We start from the raw sequence: 18,251 nt of genomic DNA on the forward strand, positions 1-18,251 counted from the left end.
CTAACGAGTATGAAAACTGCCCCCAAGCACATACCACTCCCACTTATCCCCCAATCTCTTGGAAACTTTCATTTTGTCAACCCTGATGAAACAATCTGGCAACTGCCTCAAAATGGCCAGTGAATTTTGATAGCTGTGGCATTCTGCGTGTGCATTCTCAGTTTTCAGCTGGCTGGCTTTCAACACATTGCTGTCACTCCAAAATATCCATTTATCCCATCCTACACCATCTAACTGTGACAGAGGAAAGGCTACAGAGCAGAAAACACTGCTACTGCAAAGCTGGTGACAGGCGCAGAAGGGGCACCAGGAACTAAGTGTCTACTGGGGGCTGCCTGGCACTCGGAGTCCCTGCAGGACCTGAGGCTGCTGGACCCAGCCAGGCTTTCAATAGATTCCCCATATCAAGACCAAGGAAACCCAGGTGGATCTGGCTACCCAAAAGACATTTATTCAGCACATATGACACTCAGAGCACACAGCCACGTGCTGTCGGTGATCTCAAGAAGCCACACGTGGTACGACCAAGTAGCAGGTAAGTGGGTAGAAAAGCAGATTTTAGGAGACTCAAAAGAAAGAAGAGAGAGAATGCTGGGCTAGAGTGCTCAAGAAAGTCTCCGGAAGAAAGCAGAACATATGTCCTGAAAGTGGTTAGGAGGAGAGAAGAGGGAATTCCAGAATGGCATGTGGCATAAGTAAGGGCTGTCGGGAAGTGAGGCAGTGGCCTGGCTAGAACAAAAATCTATGGAAGCATGTGCTCTGCTGGGAACCTCCTAGTTTCCATCTGTGAAATGGGTACTAAACTCTGAAGAGACAGGGTGGAGGCCACCCAAGAAACCACTCGAAGCTTCCAGTGGAGAAATTTCTTGATTATGAATAAGTCCTGAGCTGTTATCTGGGTTAAGAGCCCAAATCTACCTGCGTGAACTTTAGCAGATTACTCATTTTATTAAAAAACTCAGTTTCCCCATCTTCAAATAAGAAAAGCATAGTAGGACCTACTTCATAAGTTTTGGGGGAGGACTGGATGAGATAATTGATCAGAAAACAAGCAGCTGTTTCCCCAAAATGAATGTCACGGCTTAGTCAACAATTTGTAGCACATGTTTCCCATCTAAGGGATGATGTCCTGCTTTGTAAGAATAGATTGAAAAGGTGAGAGCTCTTCAATCTTAAATAAAACTAAGAAGGAATGTGGTTTTTTAAAAATAAAGATTAGCAGATTTGATTATTTACAAAATGTGAAACTCCTATTTTATGAAAAGCCAAACTATGATAACAGGAAAAAACAGAATGGGGGAAATATTGGTATCAGGTTCAACAATGCTTTCAGTTTATATATTATACTAAAAAATGTATAAATGATAAGGAAAACAAGCCACTAACATATAAACATACAGAACGCATGAAAAGAAAAATACATGTAAGGAATTACAAGTAGCCAACAAAACAAAGAAAAAAAATGTTCCGTCCACAATAATACAAAACCAGTAATAAAAAATTAAGCAAAATTTCAATGATAATAGATCTTTAAAGCATTCATTAAATGATGGCATACTCCTGCTTAAAGCCTTTTAGGTGTATCCCATGTGCCCAAAGTAAAACCCAACGTGTTTTAAATGGCTGACCAGACACCACGGGCGTGCCTCTTGCCATCTCCCACATCTCACAGACCACTCCCCCTCACCCACTAGCTTACTCTGGCTCCTTGAAAAGGGAAGCTCCCACCCACCACAGGACCTCTGCACAGGCCTGACTGGAATAGTTCCCCCCTCTCTCCTCTCCAGCCCCTCAGCTCCCAGTTAATTCTGTCTCATCCTTCAGCCCCAGCTATGGGCACTTCCCAGCTGGTGTGGATTGCCTTGCATCCCCCACAAAGATTCATACCTTCAAGTTCTCAGAATGCGACCTTATTTGGAAACAAGTTTGTCACAGATGTAATTAGTTAAGATGAGGTCATACGTGAGTGGGATGGGGTGAGCTAATCCAATATAACCCAATTTATAAAATAAAATAATCCAATTCATAATCTTATAAAAAGGGGAAATTTGGATGCAGATACACACACAGGCAGAAGGCCCTGTGAGCAGGAAGGCAGGGATGGGGTGATGCTTCCGCAAGCCAAGGAGCACCAAAGATTGCCAGCCAATCACAGAAACTAGGGGAGAGGCATGGAACAGATTCTCCCTCACAGCCCTCAGAAGGAAGCAACCCTGCTCACACCTTGATCTTAGACCTCCAGCCTCCAGAACTGCAAGGCAATAAAGTTCTATGGTTTAAACCACCTAGTCTGTGGTATTGGTTACAGCGGCCCTAGGAAACGAATACACCCAGGAAAGCCCTCCACAATCCTCCCGCTGGGGGGGCTCCTGCCCTCTCTCTGCCTCGTGGAGCCCACACTTTCTCTCACCCGCTGTGGAGAGTCCTGGGTCCCTGGGCCTCCACTCTGGAGGGAAGCAGGAAAGGAGCAGGCAGCCGGCCTGTTCGCTCCCCCTCCACCCGCGGGATCTAGCATGTGGGAGCGCTCCACAAGTATCTGCTGACTGCGTCTGGGAAACACAGGAATAAGTCCTGGCAGGCAGGAGACTAGACTGGAGCCTTGAGGGATTAGGGCAAAAGGCAGAGCAGTCCAGAAACTGAAGCAAACACTCACAAAGCACATGTGCTGTGAGCCAGCACTCTTCCAAACGCGTTACCACTAGTAACTCAGGGCGTCTCTCAGCCTCCCAGTGAGGCAGGTACTGTCATCACTCCTACTCCAGAAATGATGACGTGGGGCCCACAGAAGTCACTGCCCAAAGCTCACAGCTGGGAAGTGGCAGAGCTGAGATTCGAACCCAGGCAGTATACACTAGAGTCTGTGCTTTTAACCTCTCTGTACAGTGATTCTCAAGAACCTGTAGGCAAGCAGGTACAGGTAACAGGTAAGACAGGTACAGAACAGGTAAACTTATGCTCGACAAGTCCCTCAGGGGTTATTAAGAGAATTGTGGGGGAGATGAGCCCTATTCCAAACCTTTACAGAAAGGAAGAGACTAGACCCTCCCATGTTCCTACCCTTGAAGCTTCCATCACAGATCATGCCCTGGGTTGGAGGAGCCATGGGTATCATCCAGCAGGAATTTCCTGTAGTCTCCCTCCTCCACATGAGTCTTGCACCAAGGTCTTGCATGCAGAGCATTATAAATCTTAGACTGGTTGAAACTCCGATAACAACTTCCAACCTCAGTCAGGTCTTCCTCAGTGACTGCCTAGAGTAGGATTAAGTGCACAGGCTCTAGTATCCAAGCGTCTGGATCCAAATTCCAGCTGTACTACCTACTAAGTGCATGGCCTTGGAAAAGTCATTTCAACTCTCTGGCCCTGAGGTTCCTCAGCTGTAAAATGGAGATGACAGCAGTCTTTACCTAACCGATTTTTCATAAGGCTGAGTAAAAACATATGTAAAGCACTTCAATCAGTGCATAGTTAGTGCTCAGTAAGTGTGAGCAGCTACTATTTTTTTTTTAACATCTTTATTGGAGTATAATTGCTTTACAATGGTGTTAGCTACTATTATTGGTGTGATTGCTATTGTTTTCATTTTATCAGTTCAGATGGGCCTGCGTATGCTCACTCAGCAGGGGACATGCATGTTCTTCTTGGAGACTATGGATACATCATTTTCCAGAATCTCATTACCCAAGTCTTATTCCAATAATTTTATGATAATTTTAGGTATACTAATGACCCTAAAGCATAAAAATGCATACGTGCAGTATTCATATACCACACACATATATACACAGTGGAAACTGTGATAACTTTTCTCTTTAAATTTCAGAGATTTCTTTCCCAGCATAAGAGTTGCAGAAATGCACCTTTTCATAACCAACTGAACAAGTATGCTGAGTCTTAAAATTTCTCCTCTAGAAGTCTATCCTAAGAAAATCATCTAAAATGCAGACAGAAACAAAGATTTATGTATCTAGATATTCATGGCAACATTTTTAAATAGTGAAAAACTGTAAGACAATCTAAATCTCTAAAAATAGAGGAATGAATATAGTTAAGTAAATTACAGAACAGCAATACAATACACTATTATGCAAACATCACAATTATGTTTGTAAAATATTTTGAATAACATAGAAAAATGCTTAGTTAAATATTATATGAAAATAAGAAACAAAATTGTTTATACAAGAGAGTCACAATTATGTAAAATTGTATAGGTAAAAAATGTATAGGTATATGTACATATTGAAACTTAACAATGGTTTTAAACAGGATTAAGATGGTGGCTACTTTTTTATAGTACTCTTCATTTTTTATTAGTGAAATTATTGCATAAAAATTTAAATATGCAAAATAAGAAAAAAACTTAGAAGCTTAGGAAACTTATTGTTTCTTCCTTGCTGGCCAGACAAAATCTTATACAACATCTCAATTCTGATGTCCTAGAGAATTCAGGCAGGTGTGTTTAAAGGGAATGCCAACAGAAGGTATTATAGTATCAGAGTAAATCAGAATTTGCTCCAATTCCAAATTCTTTCCAGTTTGCATTGTTACAATCCTGTCTTCCATATCCCCACAGCGAGGAATGAAATGGAATAACCTTAGGAAGTCAATCACTTCCTTTGTCCTCTGCCCCACGCTTCCAGAATGCTGAAGGTTGACCTTTGCGTATAGTAAGCCAGTAAATCATGCCTGGTTCCTGATGGCCCTTCACCAGGTCTGACTTGATGAGCTAGTCATCATACCTTAACTTCAGTGGCATAGAATTCATGTTTATACACCTGAGAGCCAGTCAGAGATTCAGGGGGATGGCAAGGAAGTTTCTGGTTTCCCTCAAGCAAGTTTGAATTTCAGCTTCCTGCCTTCCTCGTTCCTGACCCATTAAATAACATTAGACCATTGGACATTCTACAAAGGTAGGCAAATAAACATAGAAGCAAAGACACATATGGATAGATGGATAGATAGATAGTGGTAAAAAGCACAAGAATGTCACAACAGTCTCAGAATTGATCCTCCCTGCCTACAATTTTCTTCCCACACTAAATCACCCTTTCTAAACACATCTTTCCAAAACACAGCTATAACCCAAAAATTTGGTAATGGCTACATGATATACGAACAAGTAAATTCTCACATGAAAGACAAAGTGTTGGGGAAGAAAGTAAAAGTGTAGAGTTTTTGTATGTGATTGTTGTTATCAGCTTAAAATAGGCTGCTATAACTGTAAAAAGTTTAATGCAAACTTCATGGTAACCACAAAGGAAAAAACCTAGAATGGAAACAAAAAGATAAAGACAAAATTATCAAAGTATATTACTACAAATAATTATCAAATAAGAAAAGAAGACAGCAAGAGAGGAAGAGAAGAACAAAAGAACTACAAAACAGACAGAAAACCATTAACAAAATAGCAAAAGTGACTCTTTACTTATCAATAATTACTTTAAATTTAAATGGATTAAACTCACCAACAAAAAGATATGCAGTAGCTGAATAAATTTTTTTAAAAAGTAAAGAAACAAGATCTAACTATATGCTATCTACAAGAGATTGACTTTAGATTTAAGGACACATATAAGGTGAATGTGAAGGTATGAAAAAGATATTCCATGCAAATGATAACAAAAAGAGAGCAGGGGTGGCTAAATTTATATCAGTCAAAACTGTCACAAGAGAAAAAGAAGATCATTACATAATTACATAAAAGAGTCCATTCAACAGGAAGATATAAAAATTATAAATATATATGTACTCAACATCAGAGTGCCTAAATATATAAAGCCACATGAACAGGTCTGAAGGGAAAAATAGATAGTAATGCAAAAATAGGACACAATTTCAAAAACCCACTTTCAATAACTGATAGATTATCCAGACAAAATCAATAATGAAACAGCAGACTTGAACTACACTACAGACCAAATGAACCCAACAGACATACACAGAACATTCCATCCTACAACAATGGAATGAAACAAGAAATCAATAACAAAAGGAAAGCTGAAAAATTTGCAAATACATGAAAATTAAACAATACACATTTAAACAACCAATGGGTCAATGAATAAAGCAAAAGAGAGATTAGAACATGTCTCAAGACAAATGAAAACACAACATATCAAAACGTATGGAATGAAGCAAAAGCAGCAGTAAGAGGGAAGTTTTTTATATTATCTCTTCCTCCAAATGTTGAGTTATACCAGTATCCTTCCAATGAATCCTATATGGTGCCCAAGTTAGTGATGATTTCTGTTGCTTGCAACCAAAAATTACGAACAGAAAGCCTTCCAAAGTCACCTGAAAATCATTCCCCATTTGTTGTGCTCTTCGATCTTCAGGAAGCCTAGCTTTCCAGCTAAAAACTCAACTTCATCGAGTTTATCTCAACACAACTCCATGGAGACCAGAACTTTATGAACATTCTCCTGTGGCACCATTATCTAAAATCAATGTTAATTGTCCAATTAAACAAGCCTGATGCTGACAGAATGTGAGCTAATTAATAAGTGCCAGAGCTCATTCCAATTCCTAACCTTTATGGTTGTCATTTATGAAGACGAGGGTGCAACTATGTATTTTTGCATGAATGACTGTGCTTGTCATTCTGAGCCAGCCATAAGGAAAACGGGTAAAAATGGGTAAGAGGGCCAGGTGCTATACTGAGGGGAAGACTCCCCAAAATAAGTTTTCATGGACCTTTCAGAAATAAAAATGGCCATGAAGTCTCTTAGGTCAGTGGTTATATCAAAATCAAGTGCGGAGCTCTTTAAAACCATAAGTTCCTAGATCTTGATCCCAGAAATTGATTCAGTAGGTTTGGAATAAGGCCCAGGAAACTCACTTTTCTTATATTTCCCTGATGATTCTCATGATCCACCACAACTGAAAATCACTTAGACAAATATCCAAGGAAACCCATTCCTGGTCCCCAAAGTAGTCCCTTGGCCATAGATCTCTTACGAAATATAAATGGTTGCTGAGCTGGAAAGGCCAGGAAAGACTGATTACTAATGTAAGAGCAAGAGCCTGAAGCTGCTGAGAATTGGGATACCTAGATCTGGGCACCAGATCTGAAATCACCAACCACCAACCTACTCAAGAAATCAGTTTATCCATCTGTAAAATGGAATGTTTAATTACACAGGCCTCCCATTCCTCCTAGAAATATGAGACATGCCATACTTCGTGTGGGCAATGACTACAAATATTATACCAATTTAAGATATCAGTGCCACTGAAAGGAAAATCTTTTAGAAGATAAACTCTACGTATTGCCTTTTCATACTTGACTTTAGCTTTAACTTGGGCACAAACCATTTGGAAGCAAAAGTAAGCTGTGAAATATTTCCTTTATAAGTTCAGCGATTTCTGAAAAGAAACGTCACAGACATGTAACATTAAGAAGAGGCCTTTTTACCAGTTTATGGCTCCCCAAACAAAGTCTAGATAGTGGTCTTCATGGGGAAGTTGCCAAAAGCCTTCTAATGACATTTACAGTCTATGTCCAATAAAGTAATTGGCCACCAAAGGATGATAAAGTAACTATGAAAGCCTAACTACCTAATCTTTATAGTCATTATATATATAAGCAGGAATGGAGCATGTAAAAATCCACTCTCCTATAAACTTGGAAATAGACAGGCTCCGTGTGAGTTGAAATCTTTCCCTTTTTTTTGGCTTCAAATCACAGTCCAGGGGCCCACCTATCATGGTTTTACACATGTGGACATCTGGAAGGGAAATGAATTAAGGCTTTACCTTAGAGAGTCGGGAAATGCATCCATTTATAAATGTTATTTTAGAAGGAACTGTCTGATTCTGTCTACTTATTAACTTCATTAGAAGGCCAACGAATCTACTACTGAGAAAATGAGAGGGAACTCAGGGTGTGGAGAGGGATGGGCAGAATTTCACACCCCTTCTCCAGATGGTGGGGTTATTTGTGATTGTGATAAAACGGCACAGCATTTGGAAGGAAGGGAAAACAACATAAAATAACAATCCACAGACACAATCCATACGAAAGGATTATGTTCTCTCAGCCACTGGACGAAAACCAAGATTTACACATGTCAGGGTGGAAGAAAAAAGACTAGGCCATAAAAAAGAAACCCCTTTCCCTTAATAAATAGGAAAACATTAAATCTGTAAACCAGATCTGTTTCTCCAGTGTTTGCGTTGCTCTATTCTCCAGCAAAGTAAGATGTCTGAGGTCTCGATATTTAGGGCAAACTCCTTTCTTATTCTATTTTTGGGGGGAGCAAAGGGTTTCATAGATTGAATGCTGCTCTTTATGTTTAATGAATTGAAATTAAGTAGTTAGGACAGGTGTTCTGGTTGACACCTGCCCATTGGCTACTATCCAGCCATGAACAAACAGCACGTTAGTTTTCCTTAAGGAGGGTGGACGTTCTCACAAGTGGGGCTGTTAGCTCATAAAAGGTATCTGCTGGGCACCATAAACCCTGTGTGTGTTCCCTGTTTGACTTCCCAGGTTGGTAGCATCTGTGGACTTGGAGTTGAAAGGTATTTGAGATCACTTCATCGAATACCTTTATGAGAAAACAGAAGGATGGCATGAGTAATTTGATTAATTAGCAACTGAGACAGGCCTAGAACCCAAGCTTCCTCTGAGCTCAGTGGCTCCCAATCTTACCTGAAAATCAGAACCAACCAAGAGCTTTTAAAAGTATACATCCTGAGTAACACCAGCCTTACCAAATTGGAATCTCTTGGTTAGGGTCCAGGAATCTAGATTTTTAACAAATCCACAAGTAATTCTGAGGCTACACCAAATCTGAGAAGCATGGATGACCCCATCCTGCCTTCCATGTTAATTACTTGGGAAGAACAAAGCTCTTCAATGGGCTTACCTCCCCCAACACTTGCATTAAAAAGAAAATAACCAGCAATGGATGAGTTAACTCAACACTGTGTTAGGGGAACTTAAATCAGATTGTGCTTGGCATCCTACACCCAAAATCAGCAGCAGCTGCAGCTGATGTAGAAAAACCAAGAAATATATTAATCTTTCCCTTTTGCCAAGCACAGATGAGTATCTAAAGGAAAAGACAAACAGATGGCCAACAAACACATGAAAAGATGTTCAACGTCACTAAGTATCAGAGAAATGTAAATCAAAACTACAATGAGGTATCACCTCACACTGGTCAGAATGGCCATCATCAAAAAATCTACAAACAATAAATGCTGGAGAGGGTATGGAGAAAAGGGAACCCTCTTGCACTGTGGGTAGGAATGTAAATTGATACAGCCACTATGGAGAACAGTACGGAGGTTCCTTAAAAAACTAAAAATAGAATTACCATATGACCCAGCAATCCCACTACTGGGCATATCCCCAGAGAAAACCATAATTCCAAAAGACACATGCACCCCAATGTTCAATGCAGCACTATTTACAATAGCCAGGAAATGGAAGCAACCTAAATGTCCATCAACAGAGGAATGGATAAAGAAGATGTGATACATATATACAATAGAATATTACTCAGCCATAAAAAGGAATAATATTGGGTCATCTGTAGAGACGTGGATGGACCGAGAGACTGTCATACAGAGTGAAGTCACTCAGAAAGAGAAAAACAAATATCGTATATTAACGCATATAGAATCTAGAAGAACAGTGTAGATCATTTTATTTGCAAAGCAGAAATAGAGACACAGACATAGAGAACAAACATATGGATACCAGGAGGAAGGGGCGGGTGGGATGAACTGGGAGATTGGGATTGACATATATACACTATTGATACTATATATAAAATAGATAACTAATGAGAACCTACTGTATAGCACAGGGAACTCTACTCAATGCTCTGTGGTGACCTAAATGGGAAAGAAATCCAAAAAAGAGAGGATATATGTATACGTGTAGCTGATTCACTTTGCTGTACAGCAGAAACTAACACAACATTGTAAAGCAACTATACTCCAATAAAAATTCATTAAAAACAAAAAAGGAGAAGACTCCAGAACATTCTCTCAATAGAAATGTATCATTTCCAGGCACCACGTGCTTAGGACTCTAGGTATGTTCTGCACCCCACCCTCCTAAAGATATCAGCACAACTGTCCTCAGGAGCCTGGTAGAAGCTGCTGGGCTAGGAGGATATGAGCCTACGAACAAATAATAATTATTACAGTAAGTACTAAGTAGATAGTAGGCATTTTGCATTCCATGCATTATCTCACTGAATCCTCACAAAGCTTCCATGAGATAGGTCTTACTATCATCCCACTATATGGATAAGTAAACCAAAGCTTACAGAAATGAAAACACTGCTTAAGGTGGTACAGTTAGCAAGCAGCAGATCTGGGATTCACATCCAGGCAATTTGAATTCAGGACCCACTTCTTTAACCACTACACATACTCAATCCCATCTGTTACCAGGTGTTTCTGAGAATTATGGAAACTACTAGTTCTCATATGAAACAGTCTTTCCTCTGAAAAGTTTCACACCCTAATGGAGAAATAAGATGTTTTATATTAAACAGCAAAACAAAATACATGAGACACATTGATCATTTCTCTAATTCATTCCTAGAATTGCTCTGCATCCTCACGGAATGAGGTGTGATAATAATAAAAATATAAGTATTTCTACAGTAGGGCCACTCATCACAGAATGCAATGTGTTCTGCATATACATATATATACTTGCATATGCCTGACATTGTTTCCTACGTGCATTAATCTTACCTTTCAACTGAACTAAACATTCCTCGAGGATAGCAATCATGACATACTTATTCAGCATCACCCAGCAATGAGCACAGGACTGCTTACATAATGAATGCTCAGTTAATATCTGTTCAACCGAATGCTCTGTGACCAATTCAGGAGTTTTCACCAGATTTATTACCACTGAAAGCCAACAGGCAAAGGCCCCAGTTCTAGAGGGAGGATTTCACAGCCTGTACCTGCCCAGCCTTCGGGACCTCACATATGAAGAGCCTAGCGAATAGGATGGAAAGCTTTTAATTAACAGCCTAGAAAAAAAAATGTCATTCCAATCTGCAGTTTTGTTTCCATTAATTCACTCAGATTCAGCAGGAATTCCACTAAGGAATTGGGGTGAACAGCTGTAGAGGGAGGGAAGCACATAAATAAATCATGAATGTCATTAAAATTTGTAAACTAATAACTTCTGGGAAGTCTTAGCAATTATTATCAGGGTTTTCTTGGCAAACAAAAAAATTAATAAATCCAAAGGTCTCCCAGAAAGGTCACTGACAGAACAATTAGAGGAGGAAATAAATAGTCCAGACAACAGCTTGCAAAACAGATGAAAAGTTACAGGATTCCCCAGTGGCGGGGGGATAGACAACTCAATACATGGAAAGCAACAGGACAAGGCGGGGCTGGGGCTGGGACTGGTTCCAGGCTATTGGTACTTCAGTTCAGTTCTTTTAGCCTTTATTTAGTGCAGCCCGAGTGCTGGGCCGTGTAGATCCAGAAACAGGAAGAGCACGTGGTCCCTGCTCTCGAGCGGCTCCCAGGCTGGGAACAAATCAACAGCACAGCGTAAGGATGAGACATCAGTGGTAAGCAGAGGAGAGGCACCCAATCCAGGGAGGAGTGTCAGGGAAGGTATCCAGGAGGATGTGACCACCAAGTGGGCACATAAACACCCTAACCAGGAACGCCTCGATCTGAAGCCCCCTTGTGCTGCAGGTCCTGAGGCCAGGCATACAGGAGCAGTGGCTGAGAAGCCTCGCTGCTTTTCCAAGAGCAGAATGTCTCCCACACTGCCAGGCTGGGGGGTGGGTGAAATGGAGCAAGAGGGGAGGGAGGGAACTGAGGTAACGTAGCAATGCAGGGGTACCATCCACTGTAAAGGATTCCCGGTTCCTCTTACACCAAGACAACTGCAAATTCATTTAGCTCTGTGAGGACCCCAATCCAATAGAAATTCCAGGGGAAAGCTCATGTGGAGACATCACACCCGATCAGAAGCTGGCCTCTCCCGGACCTTTACTAAAGGCTAGTGCTTGAGATGGACAGATGGAAGCCGGGGATTGCTTGCCAGCTCATCTACCTCCAGAAAATGAGACCTTAAAAACAATTTTTTGAGGGGAGGGCAATGTGTTTGTTTATCAGTCTAAGTGTTAATGTTTAAGACATGTAGAACTGAGTCCAAGAAGCGATCTGCCAGCCCCCACCGTGACTTATGTTCTAAAGACTCAAAAACCTCAAGCAGTGGATTAATCCACCTTTTCATAGGTACCACATTCAAAGAAAAGTGGCGCCCTTGCTCCCAAATTAAGGACCATGAATGCCACCAAACTCGGCAGAGATGCACACACCCATATGGGCACAGGGACATGAAGATGGCACCAAAGCACGTGCCACATGCTGTTGTCACAGAAATGAGAGAGAGCGTGTCCCAGCCGTTGAGCCCCATGGTGCCTGTACACCATATAACAATGGCCTATTTGCAGCTGGGAATGAAGGAGACGTGAAGAAGAGGGCCATCTCTAAACAGACTCACAGACTTAGAGAACAGACTTGTGGTTGCCAAGGGGGAGGTGGGGTGGGAGAGGGGAGGAGTGGGATTTGGGGTTAGCAGATGCAAACTATTATATATAGAATGGATAAACAACAAGGACCTACCATACAGCACAGGTAACTATATTCAATATCCTGTGATTAACCATAATAGAAAAAAATATGAAAAAGGATGCATATATCTGTATAACTGAGTCACTTTGCTGTACATTAGAATTTAACACAACGTCGTAAATCAACTACAATTCAATTTTAAAAAAGAAGAGGGCTGTCTCTAGCCAGTTCCAGGGTTCCCAGTTAGGGGATGTGTGAGTTTACGGAAGGAGATCAGGAGCCAGCAGGAGCCAGAGCGCACTCTTAATCTCACACTTCTGATCCAGGAAACTCAGGCAAAGTGTCTTCCTCTCCCTGAACTCACACCCTTATCTCTGAAACAATACGGTTCTGGGGCTCAAGGAGAACGTTTGCTAGGATCCTTTCTCACCCTAAGTCTCTTTTTTTTTTTTTTTTTTTTTTTTTAAGAAACTGGGATTAATCATTGCCCTGTGACATTCATTCATTCATTCATTCATTCATTTATTTATTTATGGCTGTGTTGGGTCTTCGTTTCTGTGCGAGGGCTTTCTCTAGTTGCGGCAAGCGGGGGCCACTCTTCATCGCGGTGCGCGGGCCTCTCACTGCCGCGGCCTCTCTTGTGGCGGAGCACAGGCTCCAGACGCGCAGGCTCAGTAATTGTGGCTCACGGGCCCAGTTGCTCCACGGCATGTGGGATCTTCCCAGACCAGGGCTCGAACCCGTGTCCCCTGCATTGGCAGGCAGATTCTCAACCACTGCACCGCCAGGGAAGCCCCCTAAGTCTCTTTGACTCTAGGGTCAACAGCCATGATTATTTCAGAATTACCAAGAATCACAGTTCAAAGACCTAAAAGTTCTTGTGGTGCCTCTTCTATTTCTGTGGACAGATTTCCACAGTCCTCCCTTCCTTTTAGATGATCAGAGTTTTAATATGGATCAGGTCAGCCTGTGACACTGCACATATTCCCAGTACCATAACATTATAAAATAATTGCCTTCCAGAACAGGTGGAATTTTTTACCTATTGTCCTTTGATAAAACAGATATGCATTTCTATGGTGAAAAAAGTTACTGTCACCCCCAAATGAACTGAAAATATGTGAGAGACAGGTTACTAGACCTCCACTGGGCACTATGGTATCCACTAGCCATATTTAACTAACATTAAACACTCAAAATGTGGCTGGTCCAAATTGAGATATGCCCTTAAGTGTGAAATACACATTGGATTTCAAAGACTTACTACAAAAAAAAAAAAAAAAAAAACTAAGGCAAAATAGCCCATTATTTTTATTGATTGTCTATTGAAATGATAGTTCTATTTAACTCAGCTAAAGAAAATTTATTAATAAAATTAATCTCCACTGTTTCTTTTCACATTATTGACTGCTGGAAAATTATGTGGCTCCCATATATTTCTAATCAGACAGTGCTGGACTAGAGAGCATCCATCTCAATTGCAGAAGGAATGTTTTAGCCTAGAAGTCGAAATCCCAGCCCCAGCACTCTAGAGCAATTTTCCCACTCTGGGAATTTCTCCCTCTCCCACTTTCCATGTCATCCCATTCTCCATGTCATCCCATTCTCCTACCAATTAAAAAAAAAAAGATCTCTTATTCTGAAGGAGTCCATAAATCCACTCTCACCCAGAATCAGACACAGCACACAGGGTAGAATGAGCACAGGCTCAGGAGTCAGTAGGATCTCCCTACTTGTTAGCTCCATGATCCGGGGCAAGTTGTTTAACCTCTGTAATGCTCAACGTTCCCATCTGTAAATTGGGGACAGTGATATCCGACTCTCAAGTTTCTTGTAAAAGATAGAACAAGACAGCTCAGGTAAAGGAACTAGCAGAGAGAAGCAGCTCAATTACTCATGGATCATATGATGACAACTAACTCTCCTTGAGCATTTCCCACATGGGCGCTGCATGTCAGGTACTTTTCTAGGCAGTTTACATATTTTATTTCAGTGAAGCCTCACAACTTTACATGGTAGGTGCAAGTATAACCCTCATTGTACAGATAAGGAAATGGAGGCACAGAGAGGCGAAGAAACGTGTTCAAGGTCACTTAGTGGCTCAGTGGAGGAGTGTGGACTTGAACGCAGGACATCAGTCCCAGAGCTTTCACTTTTTAATACTTTGAATAGGAGGAAACTGATGGATGCTGAGCCTCCCAGCCTTGACTCATTTCTCCTCCTTGGGTCAGGCTTCTATAAAATCTAATAGAGTCGGTCTCCAGTATCACTCTTGACGGATGGACAGCCTCCAGGCTTGACACACTATGGACTGAAAACACCCTGAAAGCGAAGCCCCGGGTCTTTTTAAAAAGTCAGTCCCCAACCTCATTAATTCTACAAGCTTGACATGCTATATATGTAAAATGTCCTTTGACTAAAGGATGCCAACAGACGGTTGTGCTAAATGACCAGTTTATGCAACCATCCTTGTGTGGGTAGAGAGAAAAAATTTTGACCACCCCCAGTATACTGGCACCTAGGAGTTCCAGAAAGAGGGTCACAAGGGCACAGGCTACTGCTACACTATGGAATGCCTTTAAACAGTCTTTTGTCTATTTAGAAGTAGATGGCTTTTCAATTATTAATTCAGTGAGACAAATAATTATGTCATACTGTAACCTGGCAGGGAACATCATCTTGTCATGACAGCTGCTCCAGGTGCCTCTGCTGTACAGAAAATTGAAGAAGAATCACCAAATTCAATTTCAACTTGGCTAGGCATGTTGGACTGGATCACAAAAATGAAAGGGTGTGTGTTTAATTTAGTTTCTTTTCTCTGCTCACTGTATGAGTAAGGAAGATCATAGTGCTCTAGGCTCTAACTGTACAATACATCATTAGCAATATAGAAAAGAGGATGAGGGCACAGATCTTTAGGGGATGAGTAGGGAAGACAATAAAAAGTAAGAAGTCACCCTGTGAGACCCCAGGAAGTTGGATAATTCCCACAAAGTTTAGGAGCAGTCCCTTTCCTCAATCACACCCTCTGCAGGGGTTCCTAAGCTGGGCTTTATCAGACCTGTGAACCCTCTGAATCACAACACAAAAATACACCCGCATAACATTTATCCAGAGGGAAAGCCTATAATATCCACCCGTTTTTTTCAAATCCCTGAAAGGTCACACCATATATACTCTGTTATCGATAATCTATGCTCTGAGTAACCGCCTTTGATTTGACCCCTTCTGTGAACTCGATGAGTCCCCCCCACCCTCCCTACCCGGTCCAACACCCAGCTGCTCCCCCTGCCTCCTTCCTGGCCGCCTTATCTCCTGCAGTCCAGCCTTGCCTGGACTTTGCCCTGTGCAAGGGGCATTTTTCCACTTTCCGTTTGCCAAATTGCAACCTGCCCATCATTCCAGCACCCAGCTCAGAGAATCTTTTCTACAAAAGAATGTCTTTGACTAGGTAGCCATTGCTGTTCCAATTCCCCCCAATCAGCAGAAGGAACAACATTATAAATCACTCTTCTCCCCTCCCTATCCCCTGTCGTCCCCCCAAAGATCTGTGCTAATTCCTAGATGGCGCAGAATACATCCCTTTGGTGCCCTACAATTTCCATCCCATGGATCCCTGCATTAGTGGATCCTTACAAAGAAAACTATACAAACACACAGGGTTATAATAATCATTAATTATTATAATTAACTAAGCACTTCCCACATGTGGGTAACTGTCCTAAATGTTTGTACATTTCATATTTCATTTAATCCTTGCAACCCATCCATGAATTTATTCATCGAGCAAACATTTATCAAGTACCTCCTGTGTGCCAGATGCTGTCCTAGGTGTTGAGGATACAGCACTGAATTTAAATGGAAAAATTCTCTCTCTCTACAAGCTTAGACGTTACTGGGTGTAAGTAGAATATAAATAAATCAGTAAGTAAATATTTAGCAGCTAGAGGGTGACAGGTACTAAGGAGGAAAATGCAGCCAAGTGATGGAATGCCAAGTCCTCAGGCAAAGGCCTCACTGATGAGGTGAGCAGAGAGGAGGGAAGTGAGGGCGTGCCCTGCTCCCTGGAAGAAGAGAGCTCAGACCCAGGAGAGAGCTGAGTGTAAGGGCTCCGGGGAAGAGGCTGGCTGCTTCAAGTAACAGCAAGGACACTGTGGCTGGAGCAAAGGTAGCATCTGTACTATCTCCAACTTACATTCAGGGAAATTGAGACTTAAGAGAGTGAAGTAGGTTGAATGGCAGCCCCCGCTCCAAATATGTCCTAACCCCCAAAACCTGCAATGGGACCATCTTCGAAAAAGTGTCTTTGCAGATGTACGGATCTGGAAATGAGAGCATCCTGGTTTATCCGGCTGGGCCCTAACTCCAATGGCAAGTGTTCTTCTAAGGGACAGAAGGGGAGAAGACACAGACACAGAGGAGAAGATGATAAAGGCAGAGAGTGGAGTCATGCAGCCCCAAGGAACACCGACAGACACCAGAAGCAGGGAGAGGCAACGAAGGGTTCTCCTTAGAGCCCCCAGAAGGGGGGTGGCCCTAAAGATGCCTTGACTTCAGACTTCTGGCCTCCAGACTGGGAGAGAATACATTTCTGCTGTTTGAAGCCACCCAGCCAGTGGTCCTTGATTACGGCAGCCCTGGGAAGCTGATCCAGAGAGGTTAGGTAAAGTGCCCAAAGCCACAGAGCTCTTTGGGTGGACAAGCTGGGATTTGAATCCCGGCAATGGGACATCAGGATGCCCTTAGGGCCACTTGGCCATCTGCTGTCCTTGACACACGCTAGTGAATACACTGGCTCTTATGACTGTGGGGCACACACTCTGTCACTTACGGGCCTCTAGCATTAAGCACCTGGCTTCGGCCCCATGGTTTTGCCTGGTCCACCTCTAAAACTAGCAAACCTTTCCTACAACATGGGCTGCCAGGTACAGCTCTTTCCCATTGTAAGCATGGGTTTTCTCTGGTTTGTTTCATTATTTGCACCAAGCAGACAGCACTGGAGTCAGGCTTAAAGGATCACCACCATATCCCTGTGACAGGGCCTGAGGGCCTAAGTCCCCAGGAGTCCCACGCGAGTGGAAACAGGCATGCTTTCATCTACGGGAGGCACCCTGGTTACTTATACCTCTGCCACTTTTCAGTGAGCAGCAAAATTAGGTTTTGGACACCCTGTGCAAATGGAGGCAGGCCTCCATCGACATGAGCAATTAACCCTAAATATTTAATAGATGCTGTGACTGCCCCCCTCCCTGGGAGAGAGGCTCTGGCTGATTCTCCGCAAACAAGTCAGAGGAAGAAGCAGGCAGGCATGCAGATACTCACGCCCCAGACCCCTCTGCTCCAAAACCCCAGCAGACCCTCAGGACTGGCGCTGGGATGAAGACACAGCCAAGTGAACGGCCTTTTGTGGCAGCGCTCTCCCCAGTGTTTACAAGTGGCAGAGCAAATGGAATGGATACACAGCCCTCTTGAGGCCCGTGGAGGTAATAAGCACAGAGCATGAAGTGCTGACTCGGAGTGGCTGATGAAACTTGCTGGTGCCCTGTGTGACTGCCAGCAGCGTGGCGGTGACCGTGAACTTGCATGTGAGGAGGTATATGGAGGAGTGAGTGTGTGGCGTCCCCTAGCCAGAGAGACTGCGGGGTTCACGGCTTTGTGAAAGC

At 42.4% G+C, this 18,251-nt stretch overlaps 1 protein-coding gene across 1 annotated transcript in view; it reads right to left on the reverse strand.

Annotated features, from left to right (window-relative positions):
* The window catches only part of SORCS3 (sortilin related VPS10 domain containing receptor 3), a 601,251-nt gene that overhangs the window by 404,197 nt on the left and 178,803 nt on the right, over window positions 1-18,251 (reverse strand). The window lies entirely within an intron of this gene.

The sequence above is a fragment of the Balaenoptera acutorostrata genome, chromosome 16 (genome assembly GCF_949987535.1).
Source record: "Balaenoptera acutorostrata chromosome 16, mBalAcu1.1, whole genome shotgun sequence".
NCBI lineage: Eukaryota > Metazoa > Chordata > Mammalia > Artiodactyla > Balaenopteridae > Balaenoptera > Balaenoptera acutorostrata.